Source organism: Xenopus laevis, chromosome 1L (assembly GCF_017654675.1).
Source record: "Xenopus laevis strain J_2021 chromosome 1L, Xenopus_laevis_v10.1, whole genome shotgun sequence".
NCBI lineage: Eukaryota > Metazoa > Chordata > Amphibia > Anura > Pipidae > Xenopus > Xenopus laevis.
The window spans coordinates 149,012,747-149,032,666 of record NC_054371.1 but is presented as its reverse complement, the minus strand read 5'-3'; the positions used below and the strand labels follow the sequence as shown (position 1 = coordinate 149,032,666).

Below are 19,920 nucleotides of genomic sequence, written 5' to 3'. Positions count from 1 at the left end.
TATTTGTAAACCCAAAATTGCTTGGCAAACCCAAGTGTTGCCCGGGTTAAGGCTTTTCAGTTGGAGACAGCCTCATGTCTCTCTATCTTGTCGGGGAATGCCATTGACTTTTTATTTGTGTACCATTATCATTTCTCATGTCTGCAAACCTGGGGTAAAAGCTGGCCATAGATGTAAAGATCTTTAAAAGATCTTTTCGTTATCGTGCGACCATGATTATCTCGAAACGATCGTTTAAATGTACGATTTGTCCATCAACTAAAAAGAACATTTCAGGCGATATTGCTAGGAAAACTGAGGGTATCTGCCTGCTTGGCCCTGCAAACATAGATAGATTGCACTGGGACTGATAACATTTTTTTTTAACCTGGCCGATCAATTTTCTGACAGATGTTGGACGAAAAATCGTAAGATGTACAATCGTTCGATTCCCACTAATTTCACGATAATTTGACGGAATGGTCGGATTTTGATAAAATCGGTCATTCGCCAAAGAAAAATCTTTGCATCTATGGGGACCTTAAGCCAAACAATCATCCCTCCTGTCTTAAAAAGTTGAAAATCACTGGCCTAGTTAAACTTGTTTGGACGAGTTACTACAATTAAATGCAGTGCATTGATGTATGACTGTAGTCTGTACAATATGTTGCACCTTTCCAAAAAAAAGATACTTACCAAATGAATAATGCACTCCACACAAAGCAATAGGCAACTTTATACATTTATATATAACTAATACAGAATCCTGTTTTTGGTATTCTGACCGTGATAGTGTGATCGCCATGATAGCCAATGTGCATCAGTTGGCCATCTTTCCAAGAAGTTTGGAAGTTGGAAAGTATTAGGCAATACTATGTAAATTTTGCCTTCATTTTTATACCTGCAGCTTGTTCTTTAGCAATCGTACTGCCAGAAATAGCGTAATTTGGGGGGGGGGGGTTGTCGTCAGCCAGTGGGGAACCTAGATAGGACCAACCATAAGGCATTATTTTGCCTCTTTATAGGTCCCTGATAAGGCCTCATCTGGTGTATGCAGTGCAGTTTTGGGCTCCAGTCCTTAAAAAGGATATAAATGAGCTTTGCAGAGATGTGCAACTAAACTGGTTAAGGGGATGGAAGATTTCAATTATGAGGGTAGATTGTCAAGGTTGGGGTTATTTTCGCTGGAGAAAAGATGCTTGTACATTAGAGGGCATTTTTTCCATAAAATGGATCGTTGGACCAGAGGCTACCCCTTTAGACTAGAAGAAAATAACTTTCATTTGAAACAGCATAGGTAGTTCTTCACAGTGAGGACAGTGAGGTTGTGGAATGTCCTCCCGGATGATGATGTGATGGCTGATTCTGTTAACACCTTTTAAGAGGGGCTTGGATGATTTATGGGACAAGCATAATATCCAAGGCTATAGTGAAACAAAAATCTACAATTTACATAGATATTGGTATATATAGTTTCAGTCGGTGTGTGTAGGTATATGCCCTGGGATTCATGTGGAGGGGTTGAACTTGATGGACTTTGGTCTTTTTTCAACCCAACCTAACGATGTAACTAACTATGTATGTTGGCAGCAAAGATGAAATTTAAGTAAACGTCTTCATTGTTGTAGAGGAAAGGATTTTGTTTGTTACAATACAAAAAATATTTTATATTATCCTTCTCTCTTGCTTCTTGCTCTTTTATTTGCTGACCTATATAAACCTTTACAGTAACTGTCAATGTTTGATGTGCTTGTGTAAGCAGTTCTATTTTTGGTAAATGCCTTTTACAGCTTAACTTTAATCGTTGCTTTTATCCTTTACTTCTGATGCTAATCAGACTTTTCTCTTTGAAAAAATACGTAAAGCTTAGACTTGCTGGACAGCAGTTTATGCCGCTACTGTAAACCCCCCACTTATCCAGTGATGAAAGATGATGATTAGGTTGGAATGCACCTTAAAGTCGGCTTTCTGTATAATGTATGTTCTTCACGTCCCCCTTTTCCCTTTTGTTTGGTCCTAAATCACAGTGTTGTAAATATGTGTGTCCATATTTCATGACTTTAACCCAAACTTGTCAAACACATCTTTTGCACTCAACGTGAACCCATTGATAGGATGGGTGCAAGACAAATGTAAATCTTGGAGCTCGCTTCCACTGGGCCCTGCAGGTAAAATCCACCTGACAAAAATGTTCATACTACCTAAGCTCCTGTACACCCTATGGCACTCCCCAGTATACATCCCTAAGGCAACTTTTTTGAAAATCAATACGTTGTTGAACAAATTCATATGGGGCAAGTCGAGAGCTAGGCTTCGCCTCACAAACCTGATGAGAGCGAGAGACCAGGGAGGTATGGCTTTTCCCGACCTCCACCTATACTATCTAGCCGCTCAACTTACCCATATCTCACCCATGTTGCATCAGAAAATCTCTCCACCTCTCTACAACATGTGGACCCAGGCCACAAAATGTCCAGAACACCCCTGGCGTGCCCTCCTGGTGAAAAAACCCAGAGGCCCAGTCTCCTCATTATCTAAACTGCAGGGGAAAATCCTGCACCTAGCCCATGCAACAATCCGATATACGAACCTCTTGCCACAGACTCCCATATGGGGCAACGGGGTATTTCCAGGCTTAGTCCCCTTTAACCCACCCCAGGTATGGTTAGATCTAGGCCTCACCACTCTTGAGGATGTGTGGTCCGAAGGTAACGTCAGGACCTTCCAAGAACTCCTGAGCGAGAGAAACCTCCCCCAAGCACAATGGCTAATGCACCACAGACTGAGCTCTATCTTAAAATCCCAATCCTCCAAGCAACATATTCAGTTAGCAAACTCACCAATAATGGACATACTAGCGGATCACAACCAAAGGGGTAAGGTTTCTAAACTTTATAAACGAATGCAGGAAAAAACACACAATGATAGGACCTTCCCAACTAGAGAGACTTGGGAAACAGACCTAGGGGTCATCACTGATGAACAATGGAAATGGCTTTTGACCACGCCACTTCTGGTCTCCGTGTCTCCTCGCCACCACCTACAACAGCTCTACCTAATATACAGGTCATACTTTACTGTACAGAGATTATACAGAATGAAGGTACTTCCATCCCCAATATGTCCAAGGTGCGGGACAGAAATAGCCACCCTGTTGCATACACTCTGGGAATGTGCGAGCATTAGACAGTATTGGGGAGATGTCTGTGACTGGCTAACAAGGGCTGCCCCCGGGTGGAGTTATTGTTTGGCCAGGTCATGCCTACTGACTCTGGACCTAGACACTAACCTGGAATTCCCCAAGAAAGTTTTCATAACCAAAGCCCTATTCCAAGCTAGGAGAATCCTCAACCTACACTGGAAAGACATTTCCCCCCCTACTATACAGGAGTGGCACAGAGCAATGTCGGACCTTGCCACAGTGGAGTATGCAATAGGGTCCAAGGAAGGTCGCCTCGGCAAGTTCATTAATATCTGGCAATGGTGGACTGAAAATCCAAACTAAATGGAGAATGCTCTGCTCGGTGTTAGTAAGGTCTAGGCCACAGATAGGGTTGGGTGGGGCTACATAGAGCCCTCTGGAACTACAGGTCCCTTGCTGTCATCCAAACACTATTAGTCCCCAGAACTGTTGTTTATGCACCTACCTATAATTCTGTACTGTAATATGCTACCCTCCATGCATGTGAACCTGATCCTGTACTGCTAAGCATTACTCTATATACATATGACTTTGAATTGTAAAATACTATCAACCATGCATGTATCTGTTGTACAACTGGTAAACAAAATAAAACAAATTTTTTTTGAGCAAAAAAAAAAAACACATCTTTTGTTCAGTTCTGGAGACCTTTTCTTTAAAAAGAACTACTTAAACCACTTTGTGTTTTTCTGAAGCCTGGATCTTATATTACAAAGTATAGTATAAGAGAAGAGAGGGGGCTGAGTAATAGAAACCTTTAGTGATACATCAAGGGAATACACAAGGTTAAGGACAAGGATGGGGGATATTTCAAAAGGAAACTGAAAGCACAACTGACTGAGGATTCTTTGAACAGAAATGCATCTGCTTTAGTAAAAAAAAAAAAAAAAAAGCAATTAAAGGGACATCATACTGAACTAGTCTTTTGAAAACCATTGCAGTCGTCTCAAAGTGAACTATTCTCGATTAAAACTGGCCACTGTATGTCCGTAAATGAAGCCATGTACAGTATACTAACATCTTCAAGATGATTTGATCACTGGAGGCAATTTAATTGCATTTTATGGAAGAGATATCAGAGCATGCAGTATGCAAGCTCCCACACTTAGTACAGACATTCCACGGTATATGGGTTTAAATAATTCTGGGCCCATTGTTTGATTGTCCCCTGCATTCCTCTGACTAACATTCTTTACTACTCTGTTTACTTTAGTTTTTCTTCAGTGGGTTTCTTGGAATATTGCCATTCAGTATCCCTTCCCGACTCTCTTCTTGGTCATCTTTTTAAAGTTTCTTCTCCTAGTGACAGGGAACAGAATAAATTGCTGGGACAAGAAACATGGAAAGTAGCAAGTTTGGAGGAAAGAGGATACTAAATGGCTATAAAAATTGTAAAGTCTATCAGAATGTAAACTCAAAGGGACTTAAATTCTGGGGAGTAGAGATTGTAATCAATCCATAGAGAGGAAAGGATTGGTAAAGTAGGCCGATATATATGAGAGGAAGGAGCCGCTGTTTCCACTGTCCAGCTTAAGAAATTTCCACCGCCTAGTAAACACAAAACAGGCGTATTGTGATGTGTCTATATACATTTTCTATGTAATAGTTGCTTGTCGTCATTCATCAGCCTTATTTTTTTCTAAAACCAATACAAACTATAATTTCAAAAAAATTAACCCATTGATTTTTTTTTTGTGATGAAAACAATAGGCAAAAAGTATGTTCGGTACAAGCCTTATGATTCAAACTCGTATTGAACAAGGGGTATACTGCCACTTACAAAATGTATTATGTTACTGTTACATAGTTCAAGTGACTTAGCAAGTTGTGTATTTTTGAAAAGTTTTTATTTATGCATTTTAACTTATTACAGCAGTGAGAAAAAAGTAGAGGGGAAGAAAGAAGACAGAGAGGAGGGAGAGGAGGGCAATAAACATTCTTGTGTTTTGTATCATTACACGTTTGTACTTCGGTTTGTGGGGGCATCGGGGAAGGACACCCATGGGCCCCATATGGCTTTGAACTTCTTTGGGCATCCTCTGGCAAGGTATGTCTGTTTCTGATTAGTCAAGGAATTGTTTACCAAATTCCACCAGAAGGTGAGAGATGGAGGCGTTGTGGTTTTTTATGTAGAAGGATGGCCTTTTTGGCGTAGTAGAGGAGCTGGAGGTAACACAGTCTAGCTTGATTATCAAGTCCCAAGTCCTCTACCACTCCAAGCAGACAGGTCAAACGGTGATATTATCTGTGGGAGGCCAAAACATTCGCAAAGTAGTGTACAATATCCCTCCTGAAGCATTGGACAGGTGGACAGTACCTGAATACATACATATATGACACATTTAATACATATGTCAGAAGCATGAGGGATTATTTTGGAGATTCTATATGCTGTACATCTTGTTCAGAAACTTAATTTGTATATACCTGTCTCTGACTGATACAGTATGTCTGGTACCTGTTTTAGAACATCCTTCCAGATATCCTCAGTGAAATACACAATATACACAACTGAATGAAAATAAACAACACCTTATTTCTGTTAATAACATATACAGCTTCCTGGTTATAGTATTCAAGCTTGTGTTAACACTATCTATGACAATAATAGGGTAAAAAAAATAAACACACACACACACACACTCCAAATAGTTCAGCACTCCACTACTCCAAACGACTGACCCAGGTGCTACCATCCGATGCTGCATACAAAAATCCAAAAAGTGAGGTGCACACTGGGAACTTTTGTTAAGTTTAAAAGGTTCATTTTATTAAATACATCTTAAAATGGGTCAACATTTCGGTCTGTTCCTGAGACCTTTATCAAGACCATTACATGTGTGTATATATATATATATATAGATATATAGATATATAGAGGGAAAAAGGTGTCTAGACAGGACAAGCTTACTTCTGTAGAAAAATGTCATGTCTGCATGTATTTTAGTCATCAGTTTGTTGGAATATACTGACTTACACATGATATCATATTAACATCTGTTTACATTATATTTTCCTGTGCATCTGCTCTTATTCACAAAGACCAGGTGCCCTGCATAGTTGTCTTTGGGCCGCAGGCAATCCACATACAGAGTGATTGGGTGTGCTACTCTGGTGACTTTTAATTGAACTGATCCAATAGTCTCTGAGCGAGGCCCCATCAAATTATAGAGAACTGTCGTTTTTAGCTGGTTGTTTGTAAGTAACCATGTGGCTGGTTGATGACCTGGTGTAGGAAGGGGTTGTATTTTTCTTTTTGGTTGCTCAAACAAAAGACGAATTGTCTCTGTCCAATCTTGTTATCCATGTTTGCCGCCAGATGTCATGTGATCACATTGACTTGTGGGACAGTTTACTAGTTTGCTTCACAATGGTCCATGTGCTGCCAGCATTATTTTGTCAAAATATTCTGTAAATATGAGGGAGCCTCAGCTCTGACAGTGCCTGCATACAATAACATGGCATCTCCTGTTGGTCATATTTGAAATACTATAGGTTGAATTCCACAGCTTTCTGGGAGCAGCCTGGGCATAAATGGTGCTCATTAGAAGTAGCACACAATGTTAAAGTTCAACCTGCAACAGTGAGATTTGTTTTAGAGGAGCATGTGGCCATGTAAAAGTGAAATATTTATTGTTAATGCTTACCTGCCTGCCTGTGGAGATGGTATTACTTCAGTGGGCAGTTGCTGAGAGATTCCAGGAAAGGTGTGCATTTGTGTTCCATTTGCTGATTCGAAAGTTAAGCGAGCGTGAAATCCATGGATCCTGTCTTCACTTGTTCCAAAGACGGAACATTTGTAAATGAAAGCTGCGCCTAATGGAATGTTGGAAGAACAAGAAAATCCGAAACTTCAATTGTCAGTAACAAGTGTTAAAAGAATTCATATGCTTATAATTTATATATATATATATATATATATATATATATATATATATATACATACATACATACATACATACATACATACATACATACATACATACATACATACATACATACATACATATACATACACACAGTCAATTCTGAAATGACGGCACTCACAGGCAAAAATTCAAACAATCCAATGAGGTGAAACCATACGGTTTATTGTGATCCTACGTTTCGATCACAATAAACCGTATGGTTTCACCTCATTGGATTGTTTGAATTTTTGCCTGTAAGTGCCATCATTTCAGCATTGACTCTATGATTTACATTTAGGCTGGCACCCGGGTTATTATTTACTTTATGGTGTGCGTTCCACACACGGACTATATATATATATAGATATATAGATATATATATATAGATATATAGAGATATATAGAGATATATAGAGATAGAGAGAGATAGAGAGAGATAGAGAGAGATATAGATATATATTTTCATATATTCTGTTTGTGGCAACTGCACTCAAATCCGGAAACCGGAATGGGTGCAGGGTCCAAAGTATTGCATGTAAAATTATTGACGAGACCCGCACTCAATTTTGTGAAGAAAATCAAACTTCTTTTATTGTGTACATAAATCCGAGGTTTCGGCCCCCATGGGGCCTTTTTCCTTGTTTGGCGGCCTTTTGAGTTTGTATGTTTGTACACACAGTTTTTATTCCTGAAGACGGCTCAAGAATACCCCATGTGCCTAATGAGCCAGTATTTTCTGTGAATGAGTAGACACTGCAGTTCTTTAGTTGCAGTTTTAGGAATTCCTTTTAAGTTATAATGTTTTTATATACAGGTATTGGATCGGTTATCCGGAAACCCATTATCCAGAAAGCTCCAAATTACGGAAAGGCTGTCTCCCATAGACTTCATTATAATAAAACTCCATATTTTTAAAAATTCTTTCTTTATTTCTCTGTAATAATAAAATAGTACCTTATACTTAATTCAAACAAATATATAACTAATCCATATTGGAAGCAAATCTACCTTATTTGGTTTATTTAATGTTTACATGATTTTATAGTAGAGTTATGGTATGAAGATCCAAATTACGGAAAGATCTGTTGCCTAGAAATGCCCAGGTCCTGAGCATACCTGTATCCATTTGCATAGAACTGTCTAAATAGTATTCAATAAAAAGCCAATATAAAGGTAAGTTCTGGCACTGGGTCATTGGTCCTGAGTATAGTCTATATATCAAGGAGTGTCTGAAGATAAGGGAGATCTGCATTTTACAGGGCATATAAAAGGACCTTGTAATAATGACCTTTAGATTTTTTTAAGATACATGAAATGTGGCATTCTTTTCTTTTGCTTTTGTGCAATAAAAAACCTGTGTAGCTATTTTTTTAATGTGTGCTTCTTTTACAGTGCTGCTTTTTTGATGTAGGGTAATGATGATGCAGTATAGGATACAAAGCATCTCATGCGTTCTTACTGTTAAGTTGGGCCAGCTAGACGCAGGTTGAGAAAATTGGCAACTTATACTCTGTGGAAGGTGCCCAGCTTGAATAAACCATCGGACGAGGACCACATTGATGTTAATGCAGACAGATTTGATATTCCCACAGTAAAATTTGTTTGTTGGCTCCGGGCCAATCATCAGCCAGATATTGGGCAGGTTTGAAAATCCCTTTGAATGGCTTAAATAACAAGGAAACCTAAACTCAATGTGGGGGGGGGGGGAGTATATCTTATTCTAAGCCACAATCTCTTCTGAAAACATTTTCTTAGATGTGGCATAAAGTACCCAGTTTATTTATTTTATTTTTTTTTTAAGAAAAGCAGTGTCAGTCAGTCCAGTGTGAGAGATGATTAAAACTTATTTAAGAACTTGTTCCCCCTAGTGATTTTAGGTTTTGTTACTCCTTAAAGACAACAGAAATCATGTTCTATTTTTCAGCAGCGCTAGAAAGAGTTTTTGTATTCCCCAGTTCCCAGAGAGTGCTTTCTGTGTCTTTCTTACGGCAACAGCAATTCAAGCTAAGCTGCAAATGTATGGTCTCCTACTACGGGAACAATTACTAACATAGATGCAGTAGCCCTTAAAGGGAAGGTACCAAGAAAACAAAAATGCAATACAAGCTTCACCTCATAGAAACTTGTAAACAATTAAAAAGGCTGTACCAATTTCTTCACTCCCCATTTGTCAGCAATCTGTCTCTCTACATGCAGGCTTTCTACTATTTTATATGTAACATTTTTAAATGAAGGACAACTACAATGCACAAATGTGTACAGCAAGCACACACCAGTAGTGTAGGAAATAGATGTGCTTTTTGTACTATAGTAATAAAAAAAAAAAATTCTCTGATGGGTGCTGTCCCAGACTGTTCAGTAGAGCCTGAGGCTCTCTGCACTTTGCGTTGTAGGGTGCCATACAATCAGCAGCTAGTCAGACTTGGCAGAGAACGTTGCTTATCTTTTCCTGGCTACTCGCATTCTACTGTGGTTTGGGTAAAGACCACTTGTACATGCCCACACAGAAAGGACCAGATTGTATCTGTGGGGAGCTCCAATAAAGGTCTAATTTTTTAAAGGTTACTATTTCTTTAAAGGAAAACTATACCCCCCAAATAATGTAGGTCTCTAAAAAAAAATATGACATAAAACAGTTCATATGTAAAACCCTCCTTCACGTAAATAAACCATTTTCATAATAATATACTTTTCTAGTAGTATGTGCCATTGGGTATTCATAAATAGAAAATTGCCATTTTAAAAAAATAAGGCCCGCCCCTGGGATCGTATGATTCAATGTGGACACAAACATACAAACAAAACTATACTTGTTAAGTCACATGAGCCACTTAACTCTTCTTCCTGTTACAGTTAGAGTTGTAGTATTTCTGGTCAGGTGATCTCTGAGGCAGCACACAGACCATCACAAAAAGGCTGTTCAAGGCAAGAGATGTAAAAGGGCAAGATTTACTTAAATATATAGACCAGTTTGGTAATATTCTTTAATATTCCACTTAATATGATGTAAACTATCTTTTGCTTAAGTGTTCATTTTGGGGGTATAGTTTTCCTTTAATCCAAGATTGAATTTTGGTACCGTTAGTGTTGCCAGTATTTTATACCAGCCAGTACTCTGGCACTGCTGTTGTCATGAGAGAGTATATGACATGGGGCCTGGGGTATGGACTGGAACCTAGATTTGGTGGGAGCAGTTCTTGGGAACCTCTCAATTTTTGTTTATCATTGGCTGTGTTTTCAAAGTAGCAACTTCCTTTTAATACATAACATGCCTTATGGAAACAGTAGTATTTCAGCAGTGACATAAAGTTTATTGGATTAATAGAAAATGTGCAATAACAAAATTAGACAGGTGCATAAATGTGGGCACCCCAACAGAGATACTGTATAACATCAATACTTAGTTGAGCCTCCTTTTGCAAATGTAACGGCCTCTAATCGCCTACTATAGCCTTTGATAAGTGTCTGGATTCTGGATGGCTTTATTTTTGACCATTCATCCATACAAAATCTCTCCAGTTCAGTTAAATTTGATGTCTGCCGAGCATGGCCAGCCTGCTTCAAATCATCCCATAGATTTTCGATAATATTCAGTTCTGGGTACTGTGACGGCCATTCCAGAATATTGTATTTCTTCCTCTGCATAAATGCCTTTGTGTTTAGGGTTATTGTCTTGTTGTAAAATATAAACCCCCTGCGTAACTTCAACTTTGTGACTGATGCTTGAACATTATCCTGAAGAATTTGTTGATATTGGTTTGAATTCTTGTGACCCTCGACTCTAACAAGGGCCCCAGTCCCTGAACTAGCCCCACAGCATGATGGAACCTCCACCAAATTTGACTGTAGGTAGCAGGTGTTTTTCTTGGAATGCGGTGTTCTTCTTCCGCCATGCAAAGCTCTTTTTGCTATGACCAAATAACTAAATTTTTGTCTCATCAGTCTTTGTTCCAAAATGACTGTGGCTTGTCTCAATGAGCTTTTGCATACAAGTGACTCTGTAGCGTGAGTGCAGAAAGGGCTTCTTTCTCATCACCCAGCCATACAGTTGTTCTTTGTGCAAATTACACTGAATTGTAGAACGATGTACAGATACACCATCTGAAGCAAGATGTTCTTGCAGGTATTTGGAGGTGATCTTTGGGTTGTCTGTAACCATTCTCACAATATTCCGCATATGCCGCTCCTGTATTTTTCTTGGCCTGCCAGACCTGGGTATTACAGCAACTGTGCCTGTGGCCTTCCATTTCCTGATTGCATTCCTTACAGTTAAAACAGACAGTTTAAACCCGTGAGATAGCTTTTTGTAGCCTTCGTGGCAATTTTGACCACACCCATTTTGTGGCCACACCTCCTAATAAGCATGTTCATTTTACAATATTTGGCAATTTATGAAAGTTTTATTTGTGTTTTTTTCAGTTATTACAGTCTTGCTAATGAAGGTAAATTGCCCTTTAAGCTGTAAGCCTAACATTTCCCAAGGGACCTTTTATCTTATATTGTTACAATTACTTATTTGGTATCTTGAAATTGTTACAAATGTATCTTATATTCAGCTGTGGCTGTTCTGGGCTCTCTGCCAAAAGCAAATTAAGTTAGAAACTTTGTTTCTTTTTCTGGCTGTTCAGTGCAGAGAAAAACAGGACTTTCCAGTACAAACGAGGGACTGTGGGTTGAGCTGTCAAAAGAGGGACTGTCCCTCTAAAAATGGTACAGTTGGGAGGTATGTTATTGGACACTTGAATGCTATATGTGCCCTTAATAATAGTACAAAAGCAGCTTTTCAATGCACATTCCTCCTATTGTTAGGGGTGTATAATGGAATGGCAAATAATTATTCATGACACAATAAAACCCCCCTTTCACTGGCATCATTTTAGCGTGTTCTGCTGCTAACTGCCACTTTATAAATATGACATGCTTAGTCATTACCCAATGACACTGAATGGTTTCAGGTTCACCTGCGAATTAGCAAATTGTGGCTGGTTGGTACTTGGAGTGTATGCTTTCTGCTGGCTAACCTGAAATTGGTTAATAATTAGTCATCGTCATGCAGTGCCAAGCCTGTGTCACATGATGCACTGTGTTGGTCCAAGGTGGGGTGCTATTGCCTCCTGCTAGTAGTGCTGTAAAAATTGGATTTAATCTAGTTTTGTTTTTATTATGCTTAGATTGGTATATTGGGCAGAAGCACCATGCCATAATATACGAATATATATATATATATATATATATATATATATATATATATATATATATATATATATATATATATAGTTTTTTTTAATCAAATGCATTTTTAAGTAGATTCAGTGTGTTTCCCAATACCCTTCTCTAATTGTACATAGGGGAGTGGGTTTATACTTGGTAGAGTGAATTGGTTATTCAGATATCTGCATAAATGCTGACCAGATTGTGTCAGGGGGTTAACTGTAATCCCCCCACTGAATTGTTAGTGGCACATTTCATGCTTTCTCAATGTTACCTGGTATAATGCCGTGTATTCCTTTAAGATGACAGTTCTCTTAGCTGCAATAAAGCTGAAAGGGAAGCGCTGTTCCAGGGGCCTGCTACTGATTCAGTGTGCATTGCTGTGACAGACTGCCCTACATATTGTTTATTGTTAGTACCTCATATATTATTCTTGAAATGAAATTACAATACATGCATGAAGATTCATTGTGATTTGGGTCATAGTTTTCAGTGAATACATAGCTCCCACTAAAATTGCTACCATTGGCATGGGCCCTCAGGCACCTTTACATTACTCTAGTACAGGTATAGGATCCCTTATCCGGAAACCCGATATCCAGAAAGCTCCGAATTATGGAATGGCTGTCTCCCATAGATTCCATTTTATCCAAATAATCCAAATTTTTAAAAATGATTTCCTTTTTCTCTGTAATAATAAAACAGTCGCTTGTACTTGATCCCAACTAAGATATAATTAATCCTTATTGGAAGCAAAACCAGCCTATTGGGTTTATTTAATGTTTAAATGAATTTCTAGTAGACTTAAAGGAACAGTTCAGTGTGAAAATAAAAACTGTGTAAATAGATAGGATGTGCAAAATAAAAAATGTTTCTAATAGAGTTAGTTAGGCAAAAATGTAATGTATAAAGTCTGGAGTGAACAGATTTCTAATAAAACAGCCAGAATCCAACTTCCTGCTTTTCAGCTCTATAACTCTGAGTTAGTCAGCGACTTGAAGGGGGGCCACATGGTACATTTCTGTTCAGTGAGTTTGTAATTGATCCTCAGCATTCAGCTCAGATTCAAAAGCAACAGATATGATCCATGTGCCCCCCCCCTCAAGTCTCTGATTGGTTTCTGCCTGGTAACCAGGGTAACCAGTCAGTGTAAACCAAGAGAGCTGAAAAACAGGAAGTAGTGTTCAGACTGACATAATATACATCAAATCACTCCAGCCTTTATACATTACATTTTTGGCTAACTAACTAAATTAGAAACATCATTTATTTTGCACAGCCTATCTATTTACCAAGTTTTTATTTTTACACTGAACAATTCCTTTAAGGCATGAAGACCCAAATTACGGAAAGATCCGTTATCCGGAAAACCCCATGTCCCGAGCATTCTGGATAACAGGTCCCATACCTGTAGTCTGAAAATAAACGTGTTTGTTAATAAATTTGATCTGGGCTGGAAAAAAGTGACTGGAATGTGATGTTTTGTTGGGGAATGAAATGACAGGCTATGATATGTATGTCATGTTTAGCTAACTATGTGTTAGAATACTCATTGCTACCCTGAACTGAAACTTTTTGGCAAGATGTGTCATGAATCTGCAGTATTTTGCCTCCCACAAACATTTTTCAGATGCATAATCCTGTAGGATAGGCCACGCAATGAGTGGAGGGGGGGGGTCTTGTGTGGAACAAGTCTCTTCTTAGCATCAGGTAAGCGTTGGGGAAAATTAAGAGTGTGGCTTATATATATAAATCTGTCGCCTTTACACAGCACTATACATTAAAGGACCAGTAACATCAAAAACTTTAATTGTTTTAAAGTAATGAAAATATAATGTAGGGTTGCCCTGCACTAGTAAAACGGATATGTTTGCTTCAGAAACACACTACTACTATTGTTTATACTTATAAATAAGCTGCTGTGTAGCATTGGGGGCAGCCATTCAAAGGAGAAAAGGTTCAGGTTACACAGCAGATAGTAGATTAGCTCTGTAGAATATAATGGTGTTATCCGTTATCCATTATTTATCCTGTGCCATATAGCCTTTTTAAATTTCCGCCATTGCTACTCGGCAGCTTGTTTATATAAACTATAGTAGTGTTTCTGAAGTGATCAGTTTACCAGTGCAGGGCAACACTACATGATATTTTCATTACTTTAAAACACTTTCATTTTTTTTTTTTTTTCATGTTACTGTTCCTTTAAAGCAATACATTAATAGACCAGGCAAGGAAGAAGTTGCAATTAAGTTGTAATATTGGTTCTACTGTTCAGGTCACTGAAGAACTTACAGTCTAAGGGGCCTTTTTATTATGCTGTTTTATACGAAATTTGGTGTGAAATTTTCTGCCATGCGAACGCCTGATTTTTCCACTGCTATTTTCCATTTCTTCAGACCTTTGAGCAACTTCCGCCAGAAAAAAAAAAGCACGTAAAAAATTACGCCATTTTCACATCAGCCATGTCTGCCGAATTATTCCGCCACCACATAATAAATATACCCCTAGGTGCTATTTTGTGTTTACAGCCTGAAGTAATATGGTCATAGGAATTATATCATATTATATTGTCTTTACATTTAAAAGAGCTTGCTATTACACAAATTCATTAATATTATTCCCTAGCTAATGAACTCACATCAAGTGACTGCTGTTTTTTTGAGTTGCATGTTTTCCTATACTGTACATTCATATCCCAGCCTTGCAGGCCAGTTGCAATTATTCACCTTGCCCCTAGATATGTCTGTGACTGCCATTAACCTTCACCGGGTGAGTGCCTCCTACTTCTACCCTGACTTGGCTGCTATTAACCTTTGTGAGCAGTTGTTGAGCCATCACATGCATTACAGTGAAGGCCACATGACAGCTTGACAGCCCTTACTGCTAGCAAATGGTGCATTTACCATACCTCAGTTTATGATATTCATTAACTTAGCCTATTCACAAACTAGATTTGACACATTTTCTGTGGTGCTGAAGTAAAACTAAATATAGCCTTTTGTTAAATTCTCCGTGTTCAATCAATAAACACAACAACCGCAACCATGTAATTTACAACAGCAAGCCCAGTTTTCATCCACATTTCCTCCCGCAGTCAGTTGCAAGTTATTCCTTATAGGTGCTACAATGAAAATAGATGCGTATAGTTGCACTTGATGCCGCTCCGTTGTTCTTGCCTCCAGTTTCAAATCGAGCACTGCTATGCCTATTAATGCAGGGGAGCTACACCCTGGAGCTACAGCCTGGTACCCCAATGTATTGGGGCACAAAACTAGGGATGCACTGAATCCACTATTTTGAATTCGGCCGAACCCCCGAATCCTTTGTGAAAGATTCGGCCGAATACCGAACCTAATCCGAATCCTGATTTGCATATGCAAAGTAGGGGTGGGAAGGGAAAAACAATTTTTACTACCTTGTTTTGCAACAAAAAGTCACACGATTTCCCTCCTGGATTCGGATTCGGTTCGGCCAGGCAGAAGGATTCGAATCCTGCTGAAAAAGGCCAAATCCCGAACTGAATCCTGGATTCGGTGCATCCCTACACAAAACGCATAAGCTTTTTCATAACCACTTTATAATCACTATATTTGCTTAAAGGGGTTCTGTTGGTGAGGGACGGGAACAAAAGGGGTGGGCTGTGATGTCAAAAGGGGTGGGGCCTCAGCACGGAGAACCGAAGACTGAGGAGAAAAGATAAGTTACAGGGGATTGGGGGCAGGCAGAGGGCTCTTTTTGAAGGTTATTACAAATTTACCAGCAGCTACATTGCCGGTAAATTTGTAATACCGGCCCTGGCCTTGGCAGGTGTTTTAGCGGCTAGGCCGGTAAAATATCGGCCGGGTGGCAACTTAGTTGTAATATTGGTGAGTAAGCAGCCATCACAGGTCACTTTGGCTGGTCATATGCTTTCAGAGCGAGTGCTCTACTATGGAACTGCTTTCTGACAGGCTATTGTTTCTCCTACTCAGTGTGACTCAGTCTAACTCAGATTTCAAAATTTAGATATAAAAATAATCAGTTTGCTCTTTTAAAAATGTATTTCAGTGCAGCACTATTAACTAATCTTATTGGAAAAAACGGTTTCCCTAGACGTACTCCATGTCAGTACATGGAGTACGTAACGTACTGACATGGAGTACGTCTAGGAAAGGAAGATCTCGGTAAGTATGAAATAATCTTCCCTTTTTCCAAATAAAGCCATTTTGTTATGAAATCAAGCAATCTCTGGATGTCTCAGCGAGAGATTTTTATTTTTTTTTGTATCTGGTCCAGATGTTCCCTTCGCACCCTGTATCATTAGGTGCAGTGCAGTTGCTTCTGAAGAATTGGGCAGAGGAGTCACAGTAACGTAGTGGAAATGACAAGTGGACTTCAGCTTAGTTGTGTGTACAAATGTGTTAATTTTGCAATTGCACCAGACACAAATCACCCTTGTGACTGAAACTACACTGGAATTCGGGGAAGACACACTGCTTTATGGGGGGAAAAAGACATGGTGATTGTGTTCAAAATGTCACATGAAAACATTAAAAAAGAAAATATACCTTATATGTAAGTTAGATTAGTTAGATACTCTGTTAGATCTACTCATTTGGCAAGGTCTCAGCTGTGCCCTCTAACCTGCTCTACGCATACCTCTGGCATTAGAGTGGTTCATGGGTGAGCCACGTCACTAGTTCAGAGAGCACTTTTACCCTCTTTGCACTTGAAGAGTCTGCCGGTTTTGAAAGATTGTTATTGTTTCTCTTGCCTGTGGTGCATTTACAGCCTTCTTGTGCACTGGTATGAGGTCACAAAGTTTAAATAATTATATGTTTATAAAGCATGAACATGTCTCTAACACTGTATCATAAGGGGAAAAACTAGATAAAATAAGTGTCATGAGTTGAACAGGATTCCAGGAAATTAAATTGCACTTGCTATATCACATGCCAGTTAACAGTAAACTGCTGGTTGCAGTGGACATTACTCATTGTACAGCAGTTGCCAAACTACATTCTGTCACATGTAGCTTGTGTAAGGAGGGGATGTTAAATCTTTTAAGAATTGTGTATTTTTGGGGATATTCTACCTTGAGGTGCATTGTTTCTGGTTAATTCAACACAATCCTACCTACATTTTCTCTATCCATACAGCTCTCATCCGGCAGTATGGCAAGAGCAGAACAAATCAATATCACTTTGCTTGCTGTACTGGGAGGAATCCATTTAAATGCATCAAATTTAATTTATTGTTGCAGAACACTATGTAAACCAAAAGGGAAACCACTAATTATGCAGAGTTCCAAGAAGCAAAACCGAGAAAATATTAAATATGTATAAAGGGCCAATGGAAATGTGATTCCTGAAAAATGCAGGTCATGTCATGTTTTCTCTTCCAGTAGATACACGGCCAGAGTATCTTGTGCTACTTTCCATTGAGTTTAATGTAAGTGTCCTAACAACAGTTGCAGAGAAACAGCCTTGTGTACCATTTATTTAAAATATATATTTTCTCTTTGGTTCATGTTAAACAAGGGAGTATACTGCCTCCGGGGAAAGCTGCGGCAGTTTGGGTTACATAGCTGATATTAGTGCATTTGGCCCTATCCAGAATATGTATAAGCAGCGTTAGATTTTTGTTTGTCCCTTTTGATCAGCCGTATGACAAATACAAACTGTGGCCCAAGGCAAGAATATTGACTTTGGGCCATTAAGCACTGTGCAGCAGATGCCCTCCAGGAATTTTCTTTATTTGTGAAGCATAGTCATTTTGCACAGGGCTGTAGAATACCTAAAAAAAAAAATGATAATGTGGGGATATATGTCTGAACGATGGGATATCACAGGGCGTTTACATTTTCAGTTTAGAATATAATGTAATTTTCTTTTACTGGTTAACTACAATAAAATCTAATCAAATAACATGTTTTTGTTCTCACCATGCAATGCGATGCAACTTTACACAAGATTTTTTCTTGATTCTGGTGTTAATGGAGGAAACCTGAACACCCTTTTGTGTACAAAGAGTTTAAAAGGAAAGTAAAATAGTGTTCCTTTCACTATCTTGCACTTTTTGTGATGCTTTTCACTCTGTGGACAATTCAGATTTCATGGTTGTTCAGCTTTGTTAAAAAGGCATTTCAGGAGCAGTTTCTTTCTCTCTGCTTCCTTGGTAACCCTTACACACCCAGCAAATATTCATTTACTGACCTAAAATTTGCTAGGATGAATCTGCTAGGCTGGTATCTGTCCTCAGACTGCTTCCTTACACAACAGTGTTTTTACTTTTTATGTTGGTAGTTTAGTAAAACTGCAAACAATAAAGGGGTAGTATATTTATAGATGTTTTAGGATAGGAAAATACAAGAAATAGAAGTTTATACTGGAAATGTTTGCTGTCTATTATAAAATAAATATGTGACACATACGGCAACTCCCCTTCTCGCTTGTAATCAGCTGAATTAGCTCTGTATAAACAATCCCCTTCCTTGTTGTTTCTGTTTTGACTTGAGGTCCCCATAGACGCAAAGATTTTTCTTTGGTGAAGGATCCTCTACCTAAAAGCTATTTTTTTCATAGTGCAAAAATCTAATTCTAGGCAGTTACAATGTATAATGATTCCAAAGTTTCAATGGCTTTAAAGTTACTGTGGAACCTCAATTTTACATCCCCTGATTTTTAGTTTAAAAGGATTGTTTGCCTTCAAAATAAGTTTTAGTATGACGTAGAGTGTGATATTCGGATACAATTTGCAATTGGTTTTCATTTTTTGTTATTTGTGGTTTTTAACTTCTTTAGTTTTTTATTCTGCAGCTCTCCAGTTTGCAATTTCACCAATCTGGTTCCTAGGGCCCGAATTACCCTGGCAACCATACACCATATGAATAGTAGAGGGTATAAATAGAAAGATGAATAATAGAATAAAGACTTAAAGAGCTTTCAGTTTTTAGATGGGGGTTTGTGATCCCCATTTGAAAGCTGGAAATAGTTTGAAGAAGGTGGCATAAAATTCAAAAATTATATAAAAGAAAAAATAAAGGCCAATTGAAAAGGTGCTTAAAATTAGACCTGTCTTCTGTTGCATTGTTTTAAGAGTCAAAATCAGAAAGGTATAAACAAAAACTGATTTCAGCTACATTTACAATTACATTTACAAATAACTGTAAAAACATTGAAAATGTGTAATGAATGTAGATGGGAAATGTTATTAGAATAACTGCAAAAAACAAAAAATTTTGTTTGGAAGCAAGACCCCTTTATTATAATTACCCTACAGAATAAGTAAATTAAGCTTTTCCCTAGGGAAATGCTTTACTATTTTTACTCAGAGATCCCCGTGTCTGTGCTTTATGTGGGTCAGATAAAGAGTATTATAAGCAGTGCCAGACAAATGGGCATTTTGATCCACTGTTTTCTGTGTAATGGGAGTGGAGGTCAAAGTTCCTTGTGTGCCATTAGCCTTAATTAATGGGAGGAGGAGGTGGTGTGTGGCACTCTTCAGCCAGCCAAAATGCATTGAAATGTGACATGTTCTTCATAAACCTAAATCATGACAGAATAGAAATAATCACAGAAATAATAAATATAACGTTTTGTTACCTTCTTTCTTCTTCTTACTTATGCATTGAAATAAAAA

At 38.4% G+C, this 19,920-nt stretch overlaps 1 protein-coding gene across 6 annotated transcripts in view; it reads left to right on the top strand.

The window, feature by feature from the left end:
* The window catches only part of sema4d.L (semaphorin 4D L homeolog), a 91,796-nt gene that overhangs the window by 13,689 nt on the left and 58,187 nt on the right, over positions 1–19,920 (top strand). The window contains exon 1 of one of the 6 annotated variants that reach the window (XM_041564705.1): positions 5,206–5,228. The exons of the other annotated variants lie outside the window; for them this stretch is intronic. The gene's annotated coding sequence lies outside the window, so the exon portion shown is untranslated. Of the gene's footprint in view, positions 1–5,205; positions 5,229–19,920 lie in introns of those variants that run through there. 6 annotated transcript variants of the gene reach the window in all.